The sequence below is a fragment of the Mus musculus genome, chromosome 3 (assembly GCF_000001635.26).
Source record: "Mus musculus strain C57BL/6J chromosome 3, GRCm38.p6 C57BL/6J".
Lineage (NCBI taxonomy): Eukaryota > Metazoa > Chordata > Mammalia > Rodentia > Muridae > Mus > Mus musculus.
The window spans coordinates 33053009-33077982 of NC_000069.6; the positions used below are offsets into that span (position 1 = coordinate 33053009).

At 43.1% G+C, this 24974-nt stretch overlaps 1 protein-coding gene and 1 long non-coding RNA gene across 25 annotated transcripts in view; one reads left to right on the forward strand and one right to left on the reverse strand.

The window, feature by feature from the left end:
• The window catches only part of Pex5l (peroxisomal biogenesis factor 5-like), a 195377-nt gene that overhangs the window by 105083 nt on the left and 65320 nt on the right, over nucleotides 1–24974 (reverse strand). The window lies entirely within an intron of this gene.
• Nucleotides 1–24974, forward strand: part of 4930419G24Rik (RIKEN cDNA 4930419G24 gene) — a 63831-nt gene that overhangs the window by 28232 nt on the left and 10625 nt on the right. Inside the window, exon 3 of the long non-coding RNA NR_040595.1 lies at nucleotides 2712–2795. This is a non-coding gene — a long non-coding RNA (RIKEN cDNA 4930419G24 gene). The remainder of the gene's footprint in view (nucleotides 1–2711; nucleotides 2796–24974) is intronic.

Here is a 24974-nt window from a genome sequence, read left to right on the forward strand (position 1 = left end):
CTTTTCCAGGAAGGATGAAACACATGGAAAGCTTTCTGTGTGAGGGCCGAGGCACAGGGTCTCTCAGTCACTACTGTCAGCAGCTTCATTATCATCAACGACATTCTTTAGAGCTATGACAACAGGCTGCTCTTCCTTTGAAATGATACTGCACATGGGTTGAACCATACGGGCTTCTGGTTACACGGCCTTCTGGTTACACAGGCTTCTGGTTATACATTGGAAACACAGAATTCTCTCCGTGTGTCCAATTCCCTGTAGGAGAATAGCAACCTGTGCTCTGTTTTCATTCTTCATATTTAGAGCAAGGACTCCTGGAGAACTGAGAGGGTTCAGTCCTCAGAGGTTGACTTTAGAGATGTTTCCTCCTCATTAAGGGAAGATTAAAGCACCTTACGGTGCATTTGTGCATTTGTGTGGGGTCATGGTTCTGGCCCTAAATATGGACCCTTGCATCCAAAAGGAAATACGCTTCTGATAGCACACACACAGGTTTCTGCTTCCAGAAAGCAAAAGGAAAGTGCATTCAGCAATATGGTTGGCTGGATGCAGGGAAGAGGGTCGGCACATTCATAGCCTCTTCATTTGTAATTATTGCTACACACACACACACACACACACACACACACACACACACACAGAGGCCATGTACTTCAATTAAGGGCAGGGCCCTGTGAAAGTCCTCCTATCCAAGTCGGTCATCACCCAGTATTTGCCATTATACAGGTCTTGTTTGTACATTGTAGTCTAAACTGTTCATGGCTCGAGAGACCATGGAACAAGAAGAGAACCTATTTCTATCAGTTTCCTAAACCAACACAAATTCTGACTGTCTTCTACTGTATACCCTTGGGTAGGTGGATCTCTTGCCTCTCATCAGAGAAGCAGCTTCTTCTCCTCATCCTCTTCTTCCTCATCCTCTTCCTCAGCAGGACAGGGAAGGTCTGAACTCCAGACCCACTCAGCTTTTCCTCACAGAGATGTATGCTGTTGCTATCTCAACTCCTACTTGTATACAGAACCTTCCAGAAAGTGGCCACCCAACTGAAAATAGTCACTGTAGCCCTTTCTACATGTCCAAACAAGCAGGGCCTCCTTTTCAGGGACAGCTTCCGTCTATGGCTGAATCTCTATCTGTTTGCAATTGTTTCCAAACACTTTGTACTTTTAGGCTGAGTTTTGCCATTCCTATACCAGTGCCTCTGACGAGGGAGCCACAGTTGCCTGAGCAATGAGCTCCAGGTAGCATTTGTAAAGGTGTCTGGGACAGGGCCAAACCTGTCTATTTCATCTTTCCACTTGTTCAAGCCCCCAGCACCAGATCCAGGGTCTTGTTCTGAATGACAGAACCTCATCTTTTCAATCTTTGGGGTCTCACCTGCTTCACAGATCGACTTCAGAGTCTTTCTCTGCATAGGCACATGAGACAAAGGACTCTGGGAACACATATGAGAGGACAGTGACAGAATGGTAGGTCTCCCCATTCACTAGGTCTCCACATTTCCACAACTTTGTCTAGCCCATGAAGGTCAGCTGACCCTTTGCAGGGATGACGACCCAGTATGCCATGTGTGCAGTGACGTGAATTAGAACCCCTCAAAGAGTTAGCTTTCACTTGATGCTTCCTCTGCATCCCTGACTTTTTGTGTTAATTACAGATGATTTGATTTTCAAGAAGCAGAATATCGAGGTACCAGGAGACATGGTTTCTGATTCTGCTACCTATGAGCTGTGTGTCCTTCAGCAATTCCTGACTTTGATGCAGATCTCAATTTTCTCCTCTAGGCAAAATTTATAGCGATAATGACTGACCCCTAGGGTAACTGTGTGACAATCAGTGTCTTAAACCAAACACTCTCAATACCATATGAGAGCTGATTACTTTTTACTGGCCTTTTAGAACCATGCTAGACTTTCTACTTAAGAAACGCGAAGGTTGTTCTAGGCTTTAAGTGAAAGCCCTAGGCTAGCATAGTCATCAGCATTGACCCAGCTGAGCTGTCCTCGAGAGCCCAGCTATCACTTTGGGTTTGGGAAAACAAATAATGTTTTCAGGACAGAGGTGGCTAAGAAAACACTCATACCTTACATTAACTGGCGAACTGTTTGCATGTTACACAATGAATCACATTGACATTTCCATTTTCTAAAATGAAATTATCTAATGAGTTGGATGCATAAAGATGAAAACTGGCTTTTAATTCATTTATCCAGATATTAAATTGTGCAATAATTAGTCTGCAACACATTATTGTGAGGAGAAAGGAACCTTTTCTTCAATTAGTTCAATGCCTTGCTATAGTATTTAGATGTGGAAACTGAGTTCCTTCTCATTGGGAGCTGATTCGCTGGGAAGTTGGATGTGGTCTGGATTCTGTAAGCAAGCTTACCTACTACATGGTGGAGAATCACAATGAGATGAACAGGGAGGTGATGCTAAGCCCATGACATCTGTGCCCACTGCTGTCATTATGTATGTATGAGAAAGAAAGCATGGCAGGGCTTCTTAGATGGGCAGACAAAAGTTCCATCATAATTCTCAACACAACACTGACTTCTTCCAACACTGCATCATCTCCCTCTCCCTTTGTGTCAACAACATAGGTTCTCCTGGCAACGCCTAGGTATTCTTTCCCTAAAGAGAACCAGATAAAGCTTTCTGATAAAACTGGCTATCTCAAATGTTTAGGTCAAGAGACATTTTCTTTCAGCAGGAATATATCAACAAACTTGCCAGAAGAAATACCAAGTCAAAGAAAATGTCATCACCGTAGACATCCGTGGACTCATTCTGGGTAAGGTGCAGACCAAGCCACTATGCATGATGCAGGGTAGAGGGAGGGAATTGCAGCATCCATGTGCTTTCAGCAAACGTGCTGCCAAGGTGAGCACAGTGTACTTTTGTCAAGAGACAATGCAAACTGTAAGGCCAGCAAGAGTATATCAGAAATTTTAGCACTGCATCAACAGACATTTCCGGTGGAGTAACAGTTACCCTCTCACATGATCGGAGTTGGCTGTCCTCAGAGCTTTGCAACATTTGGGAAGCCTGAATTCAGCCCTGTCTGGGAGCAGAGAGTTTGTTTAAGAAGAATCCATGAGGTCCTGTGGCCCTTACTATAGAGGCCCAGGTACTCAGGAATCAATAAATACCATTAAAGTACTCTGGAGGCTAGGTGGTTTCAACTCCCCAATCAAAGGACAGACTAGCAGAATGGATTAAAAACCAGGATACATCTATTTGTCACATCCAAGAAACAGACCTTGCCATCTATGACAGAAACTATGCAGGGTAAACAGATGGAAACACGTATTCAAAGCAAACGGGCCTAGAAACATGCAGGTGCTACTACTATTGAAATATCTGGTATCACAGAGCAACCTACCACTTGCTAGAAGAGATACAGATTACATCATATTGACCAAGAGAATTATCAGGAGGACATTATATCGAACTCCATCAAACTTCAGAAAGCACTAAACCATAGTGGAAGTCCAGCGATGCAAGGAGGTTTGGATTTGGATCTAGTCCTGACCACTGAGCAGTTTCCTTCTAGATCATTTGTGAAAATGGGGGTGAAGCTTAGTCTCTCACCCAGATGTTATAAGAAGCAAGTGGGAAGTGTGGGAAAGTCTGGCATGGCGTAAGACTCAGGTCTTAGGGAACGCCAGCCCTCATTTCTATTCAGTTCTATCCAGTTATTTTATAGATCAGCTGTGCTCTTCAATGACTGTCACAGCTCCTTGCTGCTGCGCTTATAAGACAATTCTTGTAAATAACCCCCTAAGAATTTAATGTATGCCCACTCTCAGGTACTCTGAACAGTTTCTTATTTAAAAACAACAACAACAACAACAACAACAACAACAACAACACCCCCAGAAACCTTTATATACCCAAGTGTGCCCCAGCCAGAACTCTTGTGTCTATGTGTGTGTGTGTGTGTGTGTGTGTGTGTGTGTGTGTATGCCTGATACCAAGCCTGCCCATGAATGTGGAGCTCAAGCTCTACATTAGGGTTTTCCTCAATTACTCTCACTTTTAAATACTTGAGACAGAGACTTTCACTGAATCTGGAGTTCACTATTTGGGCTAGAATGGTAGCTAGCAAGTCCCAGGGGTCCTCCAGTCTCTACTTCCCTGTTGCCAGGAGTACTGTACCCATGTTATGTGGGTCCTAAGAATCAAACTTGAATCTTCATGCTTGCACGGCAGGCATTTTACTGGCAGAGCTCTCCTTTTAGATGCAGGATGAGGACTCTTAATCTGTTCCCACATCTTCTCACAGTACAAGACTGCCTTTTGTTTATGTTATTTATTATTATTATTATTATTATTATTATTATGGTATCCTGTTGTACTGCAGACTTCCCCACCATATTTGAAGTCAGAAAATCGGTGGAATTCTGTCAGTGTGAACACCTGCAGCTTTAGTCTGCTGTGGACATGGCACACGACAATTGGAAACCGGTTTGCTATTGTACTCTTGTGGCCCACCTTTGCTTCTCATACCACCTCGCCAGGTTGCAGGAAGAGACAGTAGAATGAAGATGGCTAGATTGCTTCTTTTAGCATCCCGTTAAAGCCCAAAGCTGTGGCATTAGAACCTGGGGGCTGGGTCAAGTTTCCTGACTCAGGTTTCTGAGCTGGTGCCCCACCTGAGGGAAAGTATTAGGAATGGTTATTCAGAACATGGGTTGTAGTTTGTGTCATTTAAAATCCCATGCTGGAAAAAAAAACCCACAACTTTCTTCCTCTAAATTTCCATTGTTCAGTTGTGGTTAATGGTGTCTGCTTCTCAAGGTTGTGGTAAAGGTTAAGGAAATGGTAGGTAGGAACGTCCTAGTATGTCAGGCTCCCTAATGGGACTACAGTTTCCAGGGGAGTCTGCATCTGGACAGCTCCAACTGTGCCCAGCAGAGGGCATGGAACACAGGGAGACTCAATCAATGTCTGACACATCTTACCCCAGTCTCTGAAAAAACCCTGGCTCCTGCATGCTGTGGGCATTTATTCAGCCCCATGCCTTGCTTCCTGTCATCACTACATCATGACAGCTGGTCCCTCAGCCAGTCAGCTCTGACAGAAAATCTCTGACACGTGCCACCACTTTCTCTCACCATTTACCCTAGGCCATACCACCCAAAGTCACACAGTGCATTTTCTGCCTCCTCATGGTTTCCAGGATAAAATACAACCACATATTTTTCATTGTTGGCAAAACCAAAACAAATTCAAACAAGCAAAAACAAACAAACAAACAAACAAACAAACAAAACAAAACAAAAAACCAGAAACCCAAACCAAACCAAGATAAAAACAACCTCAAGCACAGGTAAAAGCTTTTGGCTTGGAAGCCAGATATGGCGTTGCCATTGTCTCCTTGTGGGACACTTCACCTGCCCTGGTCTGCCATTTGGACCCCTCTATTGCCCCCAGCCTCATCCAAGGCTCCAATCTGAGATCTGTTGTAAATGAAACACTAAGTGTTTGAGATGAATATGACTGGAACGAGAATCCAGACCGCACTGGGTGGTGATGCAGAGTAAGAAAGGAGCGTGTATGAGGCACAGCTGCTGGTAGACCAGTTGTATCAACCTACCAGCCAAAACTGCCAGATTGAGGAAATGAAAGGAGGAGCCCATAACTGGACAAAGGAACAGGTCATGGACTTGAGGAATCTGAACTCGCTGGACTATACGCTAGCCCCCTTTGCTTCCAACTGACATTTCTTGTTTCTTAAAGGTCAAGAGTGAAGAGTAAGGAAAACCCAAAGAGACAAGCAAGTTATACCATGCAAAGGTCTGACAGAGAGAGGGTGGGATGGGAACAAGAACAAAAGAGGAGGGTAAAGTAGCTGGCTTATTGAGCACAGGCTTCTGAGACTACTTAAAGGTCAGAAGCTCAGGGAGAGACAAGGCATGGTTGCTTAACTTCAGAAAGATAACTCAGAGCTCCTGGGCATCCGGAATACCCTGGGTGCGCATCTGAAGGGATCCTTGGAACAGACGCAGTGCATACTTGCATCCTTGGAACTGACGCAGTGCATACTTGCATTCATCAAAGCACTCTATCTGTGCTGGAGGGATTTCAGGCCCAGGCTCTCCCAGATATCAAGAGCTACCTCTCGCAGTATCAAGACAGCATCAATAAGCACGGATTTTTGCATGGGCAGAAAGAAAATAATCAATGCGCTTATTTGATATGCTTCATTAATTGTGTGGGTGGATGCCAGTGATGGTGGGTCTGTAGTGAGCAGCCTGAGTGCATGGGGCTTCTCCAGATATGAGACACAGAAATCCCTTCCCTCACACATATTCTTAGGTGATTTTCAATTCAACAGAGGATCTCACACATTACCCAACAGGGTGGATGCGAAAATCTCTTAAGAATTGAGAAAGTGTACTTATCTGAGAAGCTACAGATGATCTTTTGGCTCCATGGGCTAAACATTCATCTATTAGAAGTCAGGTTAAAATTTATGAGCCTTAAACAATGTTGCAAAAGAGTCAGCCTTCAAAAGGCAAAAGCATGATAATGAGTACGATGGTGACGATTATGATGGTGGTGGTAAAGGTGGTGGTGGTGGTGATGATGATGTTAATGGTGATTGTGATGCTTATGGTTCCCACTAAGTGAATAGTAACTGTGTTTATTTTATAACATTCTTATAATTATCACTAATTGCATTATATATTATGATCCTATACTGTATTATATAAAGTTCCCACATCAAGTTTGCAAAACCAACAGGCTAACACAAGTCATTCCAGACTCAAGGTAAACAGCGTTCTTTACGTTAAAACAAAAACTGTATTTTAAAAGTTATAATAAAGGACGCTTGTAAAGTGGGGAAAGTGTGTGGTGAGATCCGAGATCTGTTCTTAGGAACTGCTATGAATCAGATTCTCTGTGTTATTAGCTTAATGCACTAACACCCAGGGACATCAAAGCACATTGGTATGTATGTATTTGTATATGTATATATATATATAAATGTGTGTGTGTGTATGTGTGTGTGTGTACCTATAATTACAATTAAAGTCCCTTAGCTTTGCATTTCAGAGATAGGGTTCTGGTGATTTTTGCATCTGGGACAGTAAATGCCCTAAACTTATAAAATAGTCAGCTGTCACCAAGGAACTGGCAACAGAGCTCGGGCACAGTGTCTTCCTCCCTGTAGGATGTTAGTCTCCGTATGGGTTCTGTACAAAGCATCTGCCCCCAGGCTTGTCTTCCCTGTCTTCTGCTTGACTGTGGTTAGGAAAGAGAAAAAGCCTAAGGCAGGAAGTGGGGATGTTAGGAAATGAGGACTGTTGGTTGCCATCTGACCAGAGGAGGTGAATGGGCAGACAAATCTGAATGCAGAGCAGAGATGCACGACGGGAGGTAGGGGAGCAGAGGTGAAGGCAGACCTTGCCAATATTTCCTCCCTACAGAAGCTGCCTGTCTTCTGTAAAATTATAAAAAGTTGCTCCTAGGACCAGGAGGTGCACTGTATACTTCCTCCCTTCACCCTGCCCACACTCCTCCCTGGCAACCGAAAGCAACCAAGTACCAGTAAACAAAAAGAATGCCGACCTCAGATTTTCTCTCCACGGAGGCACCACACTTGCTTATTAATCTGAAGCCTCCAGAGCTATTAATGTGCATTGTTAAAACGCAATCCTAACATGATTACATAAGTTTCTTGAGGCAATATTGCTGATGTTGCATTTCAGCTCAAGCAATCAGAACATCTCCATGCCATGCTGGGGAAGAAACTTTAATAGTGTTAATTAAAGTCACAGCAGCAGCAGCAGCAGCAGCAGCAGCGAGGAAGTCTGCTGCCTGGCTTTTCTGGCCATAATTCCACTGAGTCTTCTTGTTCAGATGAATCCATGGTTATTTCTGTTCTGAGGATTGGAGCTATATCTGGACTGTACACTTTCCTCATTGAGTTTAAGATTTTTAGAAAAAAAAACCCCAACCTTTTAATGTAATATTATTCTGTTGTTATATCCCTATTGTACATAATAGGTTTCATGGTAGCCTTCCCAGACATGTACGTAATATATTTTTGTCATATCCACCTGACCTATTCTCTCTGTCCCCCTCCCATTCCTGATAAACCACTCTTGCTCCCTACTCTGCTTCCGCATCCTACTTTCATGTTTTGTTGTTGTTTGTGATCCAGTGAGTTTCCCAGGGCTACCAAGGGAGAGTGGATGAGGGGTTATTTATAGGTGCTTACCAGCCAGTGGCTACATCACTGAGAAAAGTGTCCTCTCCTCCCTCAACAGAGTCTTGCAATATTTCATGTTTAACAGCTGGTTTGGGGAGATTTAATGAATGGCAACGAACAGCAATGCCAAGAACCGAGAATGCTTTTAAAAATCCCTCCCTATCCTAGCACCCAGATAGAGATGCTGTTAATATTTTATAATGTTTTTACAGTCTCTGTTGTTGCTCTGGTGGGATTTTACAATTACTTGTTTAACTCTTCTTGAATACATTCATTGCACTTGCTGTTGTGTTAAGTAAGAATTTTCACACAAGGATCCATTGTAGTTGGAATCGCTCCCTCCTCGCCCTCCTGCTCTGCTCCTGAGTCCCTCCTCCCACTGGTCTTTGTGTTCCTAGACAGTTTCCCTCTAATTTTCATGTCATGATTTAAAGTGTCTATACAAAATCAAAGAACCACACACACACAACTCTTCTGTCCCTCCCTCCTACCCCCACTCTCTATGGTTTAAAAACAGTTGGCTTTCTCCAAATTTCTCCCATGCCTTTGTTTTCTGCAAAATATTGTGAGCACATTTTTCATGTTGCTCCATACTATCAGCATGGGCTTATTCAAAATGGAGTATTCCATAAAAACTGTACACTAGAAATTTTTTTTTTTTGGTAAAAGTTGTGAACAAAAGGCAAACCAATCGCTGCCTTTGAAGTTATAATCTGTTAAGCATTTCCTTTCTAAGGTTGCAGAGCTCTGGTTGGAACCAGGGGCTTGTGGTATGCTGGGCAATGTTAAATTCCAGCCTAAGTGTTCCTTTCATGTAGCACAATGCAGTAGACTTATGCATCAGATCACGTGAGCTGACGTTGGGTTGGGGCTGGAGCTGATGTTGGAGTCATCAGCTTTGTCACTAAGCATAAGCAAAGACATTGCGGCAGAGCAAGACAGGAACTCTGGAAGGCAGAGGGACCAGAAGCCCTCTCTGTCAAGCAGGAGATGCTCTTGTTCATCTTGTCATCATGGAGAAGCAGGACATCAACCCTGCTGGGGGCTGGAGAAGTCCTAAGTGCTGACAAGAGAATGAATAAGCAGTTTCTGCTCAGACATGATGCTGATATTGGATCAGCTTGCACAACTGGGCTCACCAGCTGGCTTCAAACTGCCATCATCTTGGTGGAAATCCTTACAATTCACCTACCACTGGTCATTCTCTTTACCATGACCTCTCCAGACTTTGCAGTGTGTCTGCTGTAAATGGTACCGTTGACATGGTATCGAAGCCCTGACTTCTTGATGATCAGGCTGTCTTTGAGCCCATTTCTTTTGCCCTGTGGGTGATGTTTCTCAGTTAAATGTGCTGGACAATTAGTGCAGCTGTATTGAAAATAAATTTTCCTTTTCATTTCCTGACATTTGATAAGATCCAGTTGAAGAACTGATGCAAGTAGTAACCCAGCAAGCACCATGGGGCAGATGCTGAAGCAGGGAATGAACTGAGTTCTGGCTCTTTCAGCCTAGCTGAAATTACCCAGCAGACAAAAGAAAGAGCTTGATAAGGTGCCCTAGCAGGCTGTGTAAGTACCAAGTGGTCAGAGGCAGGGGACCTGCTGTGTAGGGAACACACTTAAAGGACTTCCGCTGAAAGGAAAGTGTGGAGGAGATTTGAGGTTTAGCTAGCTCTCTGACTGTGAACAAGCAAGGAAAGGCTCACAGAAAGGGTGAGGGACCTGTGCCCAGCCAATGCCAGAGGGCATCCTCCAGAGCATGAGTCCTGCTGGCCTTTATGCACTTAAGAAAATGCGCAGTGAGTGTGTTTCCTCATCTCAGCTAAATGCCAAAGCAGAAGGACACACTTTGGACACTCCCTGAAGAGATTTCTTTTCTGTCTGTGTCTTGGGCTCTATATGATCAGATTATTAAGGAAAACCTGAAAAGCATGTGTTTGATGCTTATTTTCCTTTGTCATCGACTCAGAAGCCAGTGATGTATTTCAGACATCTGTATGAGTGCACATAAACTATACAAAACAATGGGTTTCACTAGGGAAATTAACAGTCGTTTAAGATTGACAGCCAGGGCTAAACTTTCTGAGTTTTGCTCAGCTTTGACAAGACCGATTTTCTTTAATAACATGCTTTGAAGACAGCAGAGTCAATGGCTCCATTTCTCAAGAACAACCTCTCGATTATCCATGTTTCCCATTTAACTAGATTCTGGGCAGTAGACTAGGAACAAGAGGGCTCCGTGGGTTTCCAGCAGGATAGGCTGCCTGCCCTGCCTGCCTTCCTTCTGACCCTCTGCAATTCATGCTGATGAATACGGCATCTGCAGATGTTGTGGAAAACAGGTACCAGGGCTTCTTCAGAGGTACAGATAGGGAGAGAGCTGGGAAGGATTTGTTATGTACCCCTGATTTCTGTTGAGCTCTCCAACCAGCCTGCAGGGGGTAACACTAGATTCAAATGAGACAAAGATGAAAATGGAGCGAACCTAAGCCCTTCTGTTAGGCATCAATTACACATGTGAGCATATGCGTGCTAAGAGCAGGAATGGAGTGTGCACCGTGCATTCCACACTGATGTATCAAACAAAGCCGGAGAAAACAAAGTGGCTTCCATTCCTGAGCAGAGCTTCTTTTATTTAAGATTCCACTGCCAAAGCCCTTCCATCTATTCATATGCAGATGCAACCAGAGAGGTTTATACCGCTCAAAAAAATTCGTGATCAATCTAACATCAAAAGATGGCATTTTGTTTTGTTTTCAGAAGCAAGACAGCTGTAGTGCTTGGAAGGCTTCCTGGCTTCCTTGGTGCTGGGAATAACATCTCCTCTCAGGATCCGTGAGCAAAGGAGACACTGCTATGTTCAAGGGGAAAGGGTGTCCTGCAGTTCTGGATGAAAACTACAGAATGGTGTGAAGGAAGCTCTCCACAAAAAAGAGAACCTGCAAACAGACAGACAGAGTAGGAGCTCTGGAAGCCACCATGCAGGCAGCTGATAGGACCCCAGGGCCAGCCAACAGGAACACAGAAAGAAATGCTCGGTAGCCATCTAAGGAGGGTAAATGCCATCCAGGTGTCCAGAACACCCCAAAGGGACAGGTCTTGTGCCTAGCCACACCCCTTTATCTCTAACATGTTACTTTGGGAAAGTCATGCATGGTATTAACTCTTACTTCTGTCCCCAATATTGAGTCTATAAATCTCAGTGTGGGTGGGAAGACAGATGTCATCAGGTCTCCAGATGGAGACCCTGTTAAGTCTCAGAACAGTGGTTATCTTCACTGTTTAAGGCATAGGAGGGCAAGCCCAGGGATTAACTGTTGGTGGAAACGAACCCTAATAACGAATAAAGGAACTGCAGGCCTTTTAAAGTGAGAAATAAGCCTGGGAAAAGAAGCCGCTTTATTTTTCTAGTCCAATTTATCTTTAGGCCAATTATGAGTAAAATATAGATATATTTGTGTACAGACTGGGAAAGAGGATAACACATTCTTCATTTTTATTTGCATCTTGTGTTTCAAGGGAACCCTGCACCTGCTCTATTCCATAATTCAGAACTCAGCTTCTTCCAAGGAGTCATGGGGGGTTGGAAGGGACAGGAAAAGAGCAGGAGGTGACACAGGACTTTGCTTCAGCCAAGTCAGACCTCTTCCCTTGTTTTCATTGACTTTTGTTTTTAACTTCAAGAAAGCTTTTTTTAAATCCCCATGGATGCCAGTAAGTGTGATGTAACTGCTAAAGGCATTCAAATGAAGCAGGATGCAATACTGCTCAGTTTTCTTGGTGGCTCATGGGGAGACAGTGGCAGGAACTGGCTTTGTAGGCAGGCATGCTCCACATTCTCTGGGGAGAGGGAAGGACAGGGTCTCATGTAGCCCAAGCCAACCGCAAACTTGGTATATAGTCAAAGATGACCATAAACTCCCCATTCTCTGGTTTCAACCCCAAAATTTTGGAATTATAGGTGTTCACCACCACATCACATGTTGGCTGGTAAGTTTTAGCTATCGACTTGACACACCCTAGAATTGCTTAGAATCATCCTAGAATCACCTAGAATAATGAGCTGTCATCTAGATCAGGGTGATCCGAGAGCCTGTCTGTGTGGAATTGTCTCCATTGTTAGCTGACATAGAAACACCCACCCTGCTGTGGGTGGCACCATTCCCTAGGCTAGGCTGGAAGCTATGTAATAGTAAAGAAAGTTAGTAAGCAGGCAGGCAGGCCATTCATTTTTGTCTTCTTTCAACTGTGGATATGGTGTGACTGTTTGAAGTCTTGTCTTGATTTCTCAAAAATGACAGACTCTAACTTGGAATTGTGACCCAAATAAACCTTTCCTCTCCAGTGTTGCTTTTCACTAGGGACGGAAGTAAAATTAGAACACATCATTTTTGTGGTGCAGGGAATGGAACCCAGAGCTTCAAGAATCTAGGCAAGCACTCTACCAACTGAGCTGTACCACAGTCCTCATGTTCTTTTGTGACTCTTCTATAGATGCTCAACCCTTCTGAGAATGTTTTCCCCTTTTGAAAAATCATCATAATGGCAATAATAGTGACATCTCCTTTGTGGTCTGACACACAGGAGCTCAACCAGAATAGACAAATAGGAGCTCAATCAGAATAGATACACAGGAGCTCTACCAGAATAATGCCCATGCTTTTCTCCCCTTCCCACTCCCATCAGAAAGTGACTCTACTGGACATAGGTGTAGGTGGGGCTTAAAGTTTGCCTCATTTAACTTGCTAATATTACAGTGCTCAGAAAGGGACCTGTACAGAGTGCTCCCATCTAAATGACCTGCACCACTTTCCTTGATGCCTTTCCTAGCATCTAGCCTAGCCATGAATGTCTAAACCTTTATCAAAATGAAAAGAAGGAGGAGGAGGAAAGAAAAAGAGAAAAAGTTAAAGTTATTGGATTTCTTATGATTGGCTAGAAAGTAGTTCAAACCTACTTTGTACTATCTCAGAGGCAGACTTTTATACTATTTTATTTTTAATTTCGTGTGTATGTCTATGTGTCTGTGTGTAAACGTGAGTGCAAGAACCCACAGAATCCTAGAAGAGGGTGCTGGAATCTCTGGAGCTGGAGTTGCAAGTAGTTGTGAGCTGCCCAATGTGGGCTCTAAATTCCTGAGACAAATGCTGAAATGAGCAGAAGCAAATTTCAATATAAGGAAGGATTATAAGAACCACCCATGGTTACAAATCTTTGAGAGAATGTGGCCTCTTAGAATTGCTTTATCCATGGAGCTCAGGTTCTCTGGAAATGTTTCTAAGTGTGTCTTTTTCTTTGTAAGCAAGTTTCTCTGCTGTGACATCTTGTTGAAGCTAATTGGATTCATGTTTTCAGAAAGGTCATGTGACTTTTCTGCTAATGATTCATTATGAATTAGGTCTACTTTGTGTGTGTGTGTGTGTGTGTGTGTGTGTGTGTGCATGAGCGCGCGCATATACACTTGAGTTAAATGTGGCTCCATTAATAAACTGAATTAAAAAGGCGTTTGTATAGGCTTAGAGGGGAATATATGCTATATGTTGTTTTTACTTGGGTATGAAATTTTTCTGTCACCAAATAACTACCAGAATCCTCAGCATAAATTTGGCTTTTCCATGAACAAAAATCTGTACCAAAGCAAATTAGAGAAGCAGGGACCATTGATCTCTGTGTCTTCAGAAGTAGCTTTTATAATGCATACTTCTTGAGACAATGAAAATCCGAGAGTAGGTCAGCCACTCAAAAAAGAAATTCTGTGTCATCCTATCACAGAGTTAAGAAATAAGCCTCAGTCCTATGGTGGGCTGTGAAACGAAAATAAATAAAATAACCAATAAAAAGTTTAAAAAAGAGAAAAGAAATAAACTTCCCTGTCCCCACTGCTGGTGCTACCTGGGTCCCTTGTGATGTAGTATACTGTCTGGTCGACTCACAGGACATAATCTCCTAGAGTGGTTCCAATGATTGTAATTTCCTTTTCATTAATAAATTCTTCTGGAATGCTTGTGGAATAGAAGTAGGCAAAACACTATCTCTTTACTTATAGAGAGGTCATGGCTTAGAGTTCAAAGGTCAAGAGAGAAGCCATTGGCAGATGGAGTGCTTGAATCCTCACTTGTATCTTACGTCTTACCAGTGGGTTCTTATACATTTTAGGGTTCTGTATTAATCTATGAGTTTGGGTTACAAGAAAAGTCTAAATGCTGATAAAGCTACATATATATATATATATATATATATATATATATATATATACATACATACACACACTATCATTATTTCTTTGTTTCTGCCGTTCAGCCATAGGGTCCAATTCTCCAAGTCCTTGAATCTTATCCACTTTATGTAAGCTGCTTAGACTCCAATATCAGGATTTGAAAGTCTCTATATGTTTAGTTTTCACCTGAGACTACCTTAGCAAATCTATACATGTTTCCTCAATGAGTATGGTTACCAGAGTAAACTATATCCTGAGGGATTTGTGGCTCTAACAAGACTTAATCCATGTACTTTTTACTTACTTAGTAAAATTAATAAATTTCTATGGAATTCATGCAGTTATGCATGCAAATTAATGCAAATTTTTGCTTCAGTCACCCTTAGGAAGTAGAATGCTGGTAACTGCTACACATAATTTGGGTTAAACCTGAAGCCTTAGGGAGCAATGTGACATGTGTGACAATTTCCAACAGGATGGTAGAGATTACCCAGTGCAGACCCTACAAACAAACAGCATATGGAATTCATGGAAGACTAGCATGTATCTACCTACAGGCCTCGAATAACTCTGCTGCAATTTTTTTGCTACTTTCTTCAGTTTAATGAATTGCATCCTCTAAATGAAAGGGGAGATTATTTGCATGATCACTGCACAAGTGAAGGGAAAGCTCGGTTGAAATGCTTAAGATCCTTGATTCTAAGGTGGCCATTAAAATGCACCCATACACACGCAGTAGAAAATGAGAAGACAAAGAATGTAATGTTTGCTGAGTGCAACAATACGAAATATTCATGAGTATGCAAGAATGAGACATCAATGCATCCTCATGACCAAGGCAATGCTTTATCTCGTGCTCGTGCATGTGCATGCATCTGTGTGTGTCTCACTGGCCTAGAATTCACCAAGTAGGAAGCAGGCTCTGCTGGCTGCTCAGTGAGCCCTAGGGATCTTTCTGTCCCTTCCTCCATTAGTTCTGGGTATTGAATTCAGGCCCATGTTTTTGTGGGGGGCACTCTTCCCAGCCTGGTATCATTTCTCCTGTCTGAAATGATAGGCACAATGCAGACATCGAGGAGGGAATCCAGAGGCCACCAGCAGTCCTCTGGAGCTAATGGATACAGCTCAGGCTAGACAAGTTCTGCTTTGGGGAAGATCACAAGAGCAAGCAATAGGGACTAGAAGAAACAATGTCTAGAGGAGGTAGACTATCAGTCCTCGGAACTTGTTTATCGGTGGGTGCTTGGGGATTCTGGAGATAGGCTGAGAGCTTGGGAAAAGCTTGATTGAACAGGTCAGTAGGGACCTCAGCCTGAGAAGAAAGGTCAGCCCCGGGAGGACACTGAATGAATGGAGTGACATTTTCAGAGCACAGTTATTGTCATCCATAAAAGAAGGTGGCTCAGCAAGTGCTGAGGTGATGGATAGTGCCAGCTCTGGAAATTTTCAGATGTGGTGGGCACAGAGGTAATTCTAGAACAGGGCAGGGATTTATTTTACTGAGTGGAGGGTAGTGGCCAGACCAGCTCTCTCAATACTGTCTGTCCTCCCAGAGCTGCAGTAAGGGCCACTGATGCACGGACTGGACAGGTGCTCTTTTAAGCATGTTAGCTTTTGAGTGTGCATGCTTTGACTATGAATTTATTCCCTTTCCTCAATAACAAGAGTACAATAGTTCAAATTTCCTGTCTCATTTTATTTAAACTTCTTTACAAACAGGAAGTCTTTCTTAGAGCACACCACCATACATTATTTAACACAATCAGGTTTGTAACTGGCCTCCTTGATACGTCAGGGAGGCATAACGGAAGGACATGTCCTAACTCTGAATCTCAGGGCACGGCTGTCAGGTACTGCAGTGCCCTGAGGGCTGGGAGTGAGGTCCTCCCCAACTCCTACCTTTCTGTGCACTGTAAAGTAGGAAAGGTAGGAGTATCCTGGAATGGGTGGGGAGATTAAACAACATTTAAAACACTCTCAGGACAGGAAATGACACACAGTAAACCGTACATAAATGCATGTATTGGCCTTTTAGTACAAGTGGGTTAGCGCTGCTGTGGGTGTCACCATGCCTCAGAGTCTCAGGGCTCATCACTGTATGCTTCCACTTTAAGAAATGAGGAAATTGGAAAGTTAGGCCTTTCCACTTAAAGGCTTTGAGATACTTAGGTGGTCTCAACCCCCTTTTTTAATTTTTAAAAATATTTTTTATTACATATTTTCCTCAATTACATTTCCAATGTTATCCCAAAAGTCCCCCATACCCTCCCCCCCACTTCCTTACCCACCCATTCCCATTTTTTGGCCCTGGAATTCCCCTGTACTGGGGCATATAAAGTTTGCAAGTCCAATGGGCCTCTCTTTCCAGTGATGGCCGACTAGGCCATCTTTTGATACATATGCAGCTAGAGTCAAGAGCTCCGGGGTACTGGTTAGTTCATAATGTTGTTCCACCTATAGGGTTGCAGATCCCTTTAGCTCCTTGGGTACTTTCTCTAGCTCCTCCATTGGGGGCCCTGTGATCCATCCATTAGCTGACTGTTATCATCCATTTCTGTGTTTGCTAGGCCCCGGCCTAGTCTCACAAGAGACAGCTATATCAGGGTCCTTTCAGCCAACGCTTGCTAGTGTATGCAATGGTGTCAGCGTTTGGAGGCTAATTATGGGATGGATCCCTGGATATTGCAGTCTCTAGATGGTCCATCCTTTTGTCTCAGCTCCAAACTTTGTCAACTCCCGTTCATAGCCCTGTAAGGAAGGTTTCGCTTGCTTGCCAAAACAATATGCATTCTTCCCTGATACCAAAATCAAAATGATTTGCATTGGTTCTTAGGAACCAGGCTCCTAAATACTGATGATTTCCACTGAAGACTTCGTAACCTGTCTCCAGGGCCCATCCTTGATGCTGAGGCTTGGTTGGAGCACTGATTCCAGCAGGCTTCCAGCAATGCAGCTGTTTTAGGGTCTGTGGAAAAGTTTGTGTTATTCAGAAATGTCCTGACACCAAGATTGTTAAATCAAACTCCTTGAGACAGGAGATTAAATTTTTTTTGAATGAGCAAAAGGACTTGTTATTTCACAAAATTTCTAAGGTGCAAAATCTGTACCTTAAAACTTTCCAATTGCCTCACTCTGTGAAGGACTAATTTTCTTTCATACTGAGTTAACTGCACATTGGACTAACGGAATCCATCAGGGGTGCCCTGTGACTCACTGGCTCAGGTGCTGGGAAGTGGCAAAGCACACCCTTGCCTGAAATAATAAAGGTTTCTGTGACTAGTGTTGTACAACAAAAGTTCATTAATGACTCTCTAATTATACAAATGAGATAATTTTGTTGGACAAAAATGAATGAATGTTTTCTTCCATCAGGATCATGCAGCACAAAGCTGAGATGGCTCCCTCTCCCACCATTCCGTTCATAAGTCACTTATTCATGTACTTCAAGAATGAGATCATCTGGTCAAAAGAACACTTTGATGAGGAATACTTAACAATTGCATTGAATGGCTATTGTATGTTGGGTGTGCATGTCCTAATCACAAGACCTCGCAGAAGTACAAGCACGGTTAGCGGTAGGCCATGTGCCAAATGAGTGACTGAAAATGGAGATGACAGAACCGTGGAGTTGTTTTGAGGAAAGAGAAGGAAGCGATGGAGCATTCTAAAAAGCAGGTTTGCAAGAACTGCATTTCTGTCAAGGCTACACAGTGTCAGAGTAAGAGATGCATCCCAGAGGCCAGAGCTGGAGGCCAATGCTAAAAAGACAGGAAGGGATGTGACTGTTAAGTCAGATTGTTGAGAAACCAAAGCAGACAGGACATGGTCTGAGCAGGAGAGAGCATAGGCATCCCAGTCCAATGATGAAGAAGAAGGGAGAAAGTAATGGCTTCCAAATCTCCCAGGGGTAAGAATGTAAGCACTGGAGAATGGGGAGAGGTTCTGTGTGCTTCTGTCCTATGGACACGACGTGGTTACTGCAGGTGGGAAGTCACACCAGCTGCAGCTACCTGCACAAGATTTATACAAGATCAAGCCAGCCAAAATCCTGGTACTGAAAGGGTAGATCATGCCACGCCCTGCCCCTTACTGAGGCACTATTTGTTGCCAGTGGACACTTCCTAGAAGAGGAAAACTCATTCTCTTTCTGAGGCTGTTGCCTCTGGTGGGTTTCCCATGACCCAGTAGATGAACCTGCACCAATGTACATCTAGGCAGAACTAACTGGACTTAGCCAGTTATTTAAGAAACCTTGTGAACATGTTGGGGGACACACTATGGGATTTGGAGGGGGAAAATCTTGGGTAGATAGGATTGTATTTCATTGTATACATGTGTAAAAATTTTGAAAGTAAAGAAAAAATATCAAAGACAAATTGGTGTAGTCTACCCAGTCTTTTGCCATTTTTATCATGTTTTGAATTTTAAAGTAATACTAGTACAGTTATCTGCAGCCATTACTGGTTTTCAAAGACACAGACACATCAGTGATAAATGAGTTTATCAGTGGGTTCACTAGACTGAATCTGCAGCTAGGTTCAGGTTGGATGGCTGGGAAGTGAGGGGTCCAAGTCTGGGCTTGGCTTTCATTGCCCACAGCCACCTGGGGATGAGGACAGATTGAGCCAGGGAGAGGCCCCATGAGCTGAGGTGAAGGAAAGCTGTGTACATTGACATGATTGAAATTTCAAAGTCCCCTTTGTAAATATTTAATATCTGGTTCCCAGTGCACTCTGGGAAATTTTCCAAGGTTGGTGAGAGTCTGTCTCCTTTGAAAAGTAGTAAGCACATGACAGGAAGTCATGGATGTCTCTCAGAGAGACCTATAGCTGTGTTCATTTTCCCAAAGGAATATCCTGGCTTGAGCAGTGTTTAGCATACACGTAAGACACTGGAGGGAAGGCTGAGAAGCACTGTTGGTCCAGAGAGATAGGTCAACAGATAAAAGCAGTTACTGCCAGGATTGATGACTGGGCTTCTATCTGCAAGGCCAAAAGGAAGGAGAGGACAAACTACTGTCAGTTTCCCTTTCACCTCCACACGAATGTGTGTGTGTGTGTGTGTGTGTGAACATGCACAGGTACACACTCGAGCTCACACAGACGAACAGCATTGTAATTTTAGTAAGGGGTAGATAAATGATCTAACTGGGAGTTGCAAACTAGAGTTCTACTATGTCCTGTGATGAGAGCTAAGTTGGTGAGTCCTATCTAACTACTTCCTTCCTTGCTGGGGGACTCACCTATTTTGGTGGAATTAAAATCAACATAACGGAACTTCCTGGCCATTCTTTATGCAAAACTTCTCTTCCCACCTGACCTCTCTGACATGACCGTCCCACCTCCCACCATTAGAAGTGGGTAAAAATGGGTTCCATAGAATATAATGTGTCAACCTCAGATTAGATCATGTCCTGACATTCTGTCTAACCAGGACGTCTAGAATTCTCACAGAGATTAAGTAAAGCTACTAATGAAAATTAGAAGCAATGCTCGCCCCCCCCCCCCTGTTTTCCCGTTTTCCATAGTGCAGCTCAGTGGGGTGCTCCTCAAGGTGCTCTCTAAGTCTTTAAGTGCTGCCGCCTCTGCCTGCTACCTCCATAGATCACATAATTTTTGCACTCATTGCGTCAGCTCACACTGCTTCAATTATGCATGTCTTCTCTAGACATGTCAGCACCACATTGCCCCATTACATTAAAGAGAAGAAGGAAGGAAAACCATGGGTTATTAGAAAATGATTTAACATCTAGACATTGCCACCATGAAAATCCATTTCCCTGTCCTTTTATTTTTTAACTGCAAGTAACAAGTTTGTAGCTATGTATTAATACGTGATGTCGAATCAGGGGCAGAAACTCAGGCTCTCTCTGTCTTGCTGACTGAAACTGTCTTGGGAGATGCATTATAGAATCATCCGGATATTGGGGAAGAGCAACTGGGAGAGGCGTGCTAACCAGTGCTGGGATCTTGCTGCTCCCCAAAATTGAGCTAGGCAAAGACACAAAAGTAAAAGACAGTCCCGATGGGCTTGTCTCTGTTCTGCCACGAGCAACAACAGCTTCTGCTAGTGAAAATGCATGCTTCTTACTTCAGCAAGAGGGAAGTCCTGTGGCCAGGCTCCCTCCTAAGGAACCTGAGCTTCCAGGAGGACTTGAGATGGCCTGTAAACTATACTTTAATATCCTTCTGTTAATCAGATCTGTGGCTAATCTGGATAGCTCTCAGGGAAATGTCAATACAGAGATGAGTGAAGTGAGGCCCACTCCTATATTTATGTATTGCCTGCCTGTGATCTCAGAGTCTCCTGAACACTGTAAGTCTCCGGGTCCCCTAGGGCTATGCACAGAGCCAGTTTTCTTTTCTTTCTTCCTTTCTTTCTTTCTTTCTTCCTTTCTTTCTTTCTTCCTTTCTTTCTTTCTTCCTTCCTTCCTTCCTTCCTTCCTTCCTTCCTTTCTTTCTTTCTTTCTCTTTCTTTCCTGCTTGCTTGCTGATTAATATCATTTAAGATCTTAAAGTCAATTATAGACATTTTAGCAGCAGCAGCATAATTATGTCTCTTGACCAGTTACTGTGTGGTGGCTATAGACTCATTTCCAGCACGGAAATCCCTGGAGGTGGTGTGTGTGCACTGCCCTTCTCTAGAGAGGCAAGCTTGTGCCAAGTGGCCACTGCCCTCTGCCCTTCCCACTCCTTGTGCCACAGCCAGCTAGGCATCCACTTCTCTGACCCCTGTAAAAATGATATTGCTTAGAATCATTATAGTTTAGCCTACCCCTCCCACATTCAAGGACTCTTCCAGCTAATAGGCCTGTGAATATTGCTATTAACTCTTCCCACCACTTGGCTCAGCGCCTGGCTCTTGTGAATGAAGCATGCATCACCTGCCGTGCCTGTGGCTAAGCCTCTGGACTGAGGGGCTTGTGCAATCCTCTCAAAAATAACCTAAAATAGACACTTTCCTCATGCATAGCAGAGCAACCTCTGACTCAGAGAAGCTGCTCTATCTCCCCCAAAGGAATGCTGTTTCTATGTGGCTATTCCCTGTTCTCAGTCAGAATTCAGACTGGAACCAACCTAACGCTCTGTGGAAGTGGCTGGCATATCTGTGCTACAGTCACAGTGTGCACATGGTGTGGCAGACCATCTGGCTCATGAGAGGCACTGACCTGGAACATCTGTCTACAGAAGGTGTGAAGAACACTCAGAAACACACTAGAGGAAAGAAAGTGACACAATCATGACACAACACCCATTAACCACTAACCCTCTCGGAAGCCCAGCTTTGTGGAATGCCTCAGGCACGACATCAGGGGCCCCAGATTCTATGCCTGGCTCCGACCAGAGGACACATGGCTTTTCAAGGAAGTGTCCCCCTGTGAGTCTCAGAACAGACGCCAATGCAGATGGTGTGATTGTACTGCACAGATGACAACCTGAAGATGCAGAGAACCTAACAGCTTACACCAAACTCCTCTGTCAGGAGAGCAGAGCTAAAGCAGAAGGCAGGGCGAGGGAGTCGGGCTCGGTACTCTAGCTTTGGAGACGCTTTGGGAAGAGTGACCTGCTAGGTTTTCCATGGCCTAATACCTCACATTGCAATAGAGTCTAAAATGAAGGTTTTGAGTTTTTTCTTCAGAGTTTGCCCTAGAGTCAGGTGCTCTGAACAGAATCAGTAGATAGAGTTGAGATCTGGGACATTAAGAAATAGTTTACGATGTGAGTTTGTAAAGACATTGTGCGTTACTGTGAGTCTTCCCCTTTGAAGTATCAAACCTTTAGGGTTAAGTTTTGAGTCCATGATACATGTGAGACTATTTGGGAGGACAATAAATACAGGGTCATCCCGTCTTTATTCCAGAAATTTTATGTTTAACCTAACGGGAAATGTGGCCCCTCATTTACAATATTTGTTGATGAAAAATAACTTTGCAGAAAAGATGGAATTGATTGGTCTATAGAAATGACTCTTTGATTATGCCAGTGCATACGCATGGTAAATAATCTGCCTTCTTTTTATGAAGCCACTTCTCATTGATCAATCTTTTGTGAAGAAATTGCTAATGAGCTTATGCTTACTGCGAGCTTAATCAGGGCATCACAGCTGCATGGGGTGCCGAGTTCTCCAAGTGTGACAGAGTCCCCTGCTTCAGGCTCTCCAGGCTGAGCAGGTGGAGAAGGAGGGGGTCCTCTGTTCTTCATGACCATGTACAGAATTCCAAGAAGGCACCAGGGAAAGTGTAGCTTGTGACCCTGAGAGACAGACTCTGGTACTTTGGAACCCTCAGAAGCAAATGGGGTATGAATTATGTATAAATTAAGCCACCATACTGATATGGCCAAGAAAGTACTGTCCAGATGGCAGAGTACAAAAGACAGTGACACACATTCCCTCGTCATTTTACTATTTATGAGTCCAAGGCTTGAGTCAGCTGGTGGTAGGACAGGCTATCTGTTAGCATCACAAGAAAGCTGGGCCTTGCTCTTTCATTTTTATTTGATGCTGGCCTTGATCTCCCTGACACAATCCATTTTCACAGAGCCACTCGGACAGGACAGGGTTGCAATCTTACTGAAAGGCTTGTGGCTGTTGGAGATCCAAGGGGGCAATTCTACTTTGTTTCTTTCTTTTTTACTTTAGAAGAACAGTTCTGATATGCCTTGCTTCCTGCTTAGGATTCTCTCACAGGTTTTAAAGAGATTGGGAAAGGTTTCAGACTAGGTAAAATGTGTGTTACCTTGTTTCTCATGTGCATGAAGTCCTCCCTTGGAGGTTCAGGAGAAAAGGCAAGTATTTCAACAGTCACCTTACAGTTTTCATTCTGTCCATGTCATTCATTTGTTTATTTGGAAGAACCTTTCTTTTCTGAAATGCCCTAAAGGCCAAGAGGGAGTTAGGCAGTTAAGTGTTTGTGAGAAACGTATCCCCATGAGGGCTTAGCAATAGACAGACCATGGCTCAACTATAACTGTTTCCAGGTAGTAATTTTCTGTAAGTAGACCAGGAAGGCAAAATCATTTCTTAACCAATTTGTAGGTCAATCAGTAATGACCTATAAAGAGGGTATAGCATTTGGACTATGACATCAGGAAGTTATGGTTTTCAATGTTCTTGGTATAATACCAGTGACTCTGGGAAAATTCATTCTCTACTCTGGGCCTCAAGGTTCTAGCTTGCTGTCTATGTCTTATTGAGCCTTTAACAGATTTTTGCCTCAAATAAACGTTAGATGGGAACAAGACACCAGTTTACAAGCAAGAACGCTGAGTTCTTGTGGCTCAAGACCAAAAAGGGCTACCATAGGAAATTCAACCCAACCACAGGCTTGGGTCTTTGAGGCGCCATTGTTGTGAATGTCTATGGTGATCTACTTTTTAGGGACCATTGCATCAAGTATCTATGGGCTCTGTTTTTTAGATCTCCAGTTAATAATTACCTGACTATTAGGTCTAGTACTGGTCCCATATACTTTTTCCTCTTTCAGAATCACAATTGCTATATTTCCTGACTCTGGGTCATAGAATATAGTCTGGATCCAGCAGCAGTAACCTAGCAAGCTTCTTAGGCACATCTGAGGCTTCTAGGGCTGGAGGGCTGCTGTACTGACCTGATGTATTCAATCCCTAGCAACTGGCTAGCACTTGAATTTCTTTACCTAGTACAACAAGAAACACTGTGCCAACTGCCTTTGAGTTCCAGAACCACCTAGACCCAAGCATCCTGTCCATGCCTTTGTGCAATCCTAGAAGCTGTAGCTCCTAGTCCTTCATAAAAGAACACATTCTGTACTTGATGTTTGTCTTTGCTACTTCCTTCAAGTCTACCTGGGATCTGAAAACACCCTTATTCAAACTCTGTAAACATGCATACAGCCCAACATATGGGAAACCTTGAGTTACCAGCAACTCAAAACAGCAGATTCACTATTCAAATAGTTAAGCCTGTAAATTCCTTAGCAAAGGTGCTGGAAATGTCTATTTTATCCAGTCTCACTCCTGAAATACCAGTAATTTCAGAAAATAATTTGTGTTTACTTGAGATTAATTTCCAATCAAGACTTTTGTTTTCTCCAATGAAGGAAGGATACTTTGATGATAAAACTGATACACATGCACATATAATATATAATTGATATTCATATATATGATTTATCTTTTAGTATTGATTTTTATAGAACACTCACTAAGTACAGATATATTGTGTTTATGGAAAATGTTTAGAATTTAAGGTCATTAAGATTTTACTGCAATACATTTGGCTTAACTATTTTTCAGCTTGAAGGTTAAAACCTTTGGGGATATCAAGTGGAAACTAGATTCTGATCCCCATCCAATACAGTCATATATAAATTGACTATGTGAATGTATATGCATATATGTATAAATAAAAATATAAACATATATTGCCTGTTAGTTTAGGGTACTAGCTTAAGAATCCTTTGTGACTTTTACAACATGAATTCTGAATCAAATTTGCCAAGAAACAAAGGCAGCAGGACAGTATTGCCCTTCAAAAAGAAAAGCCTTTCACATT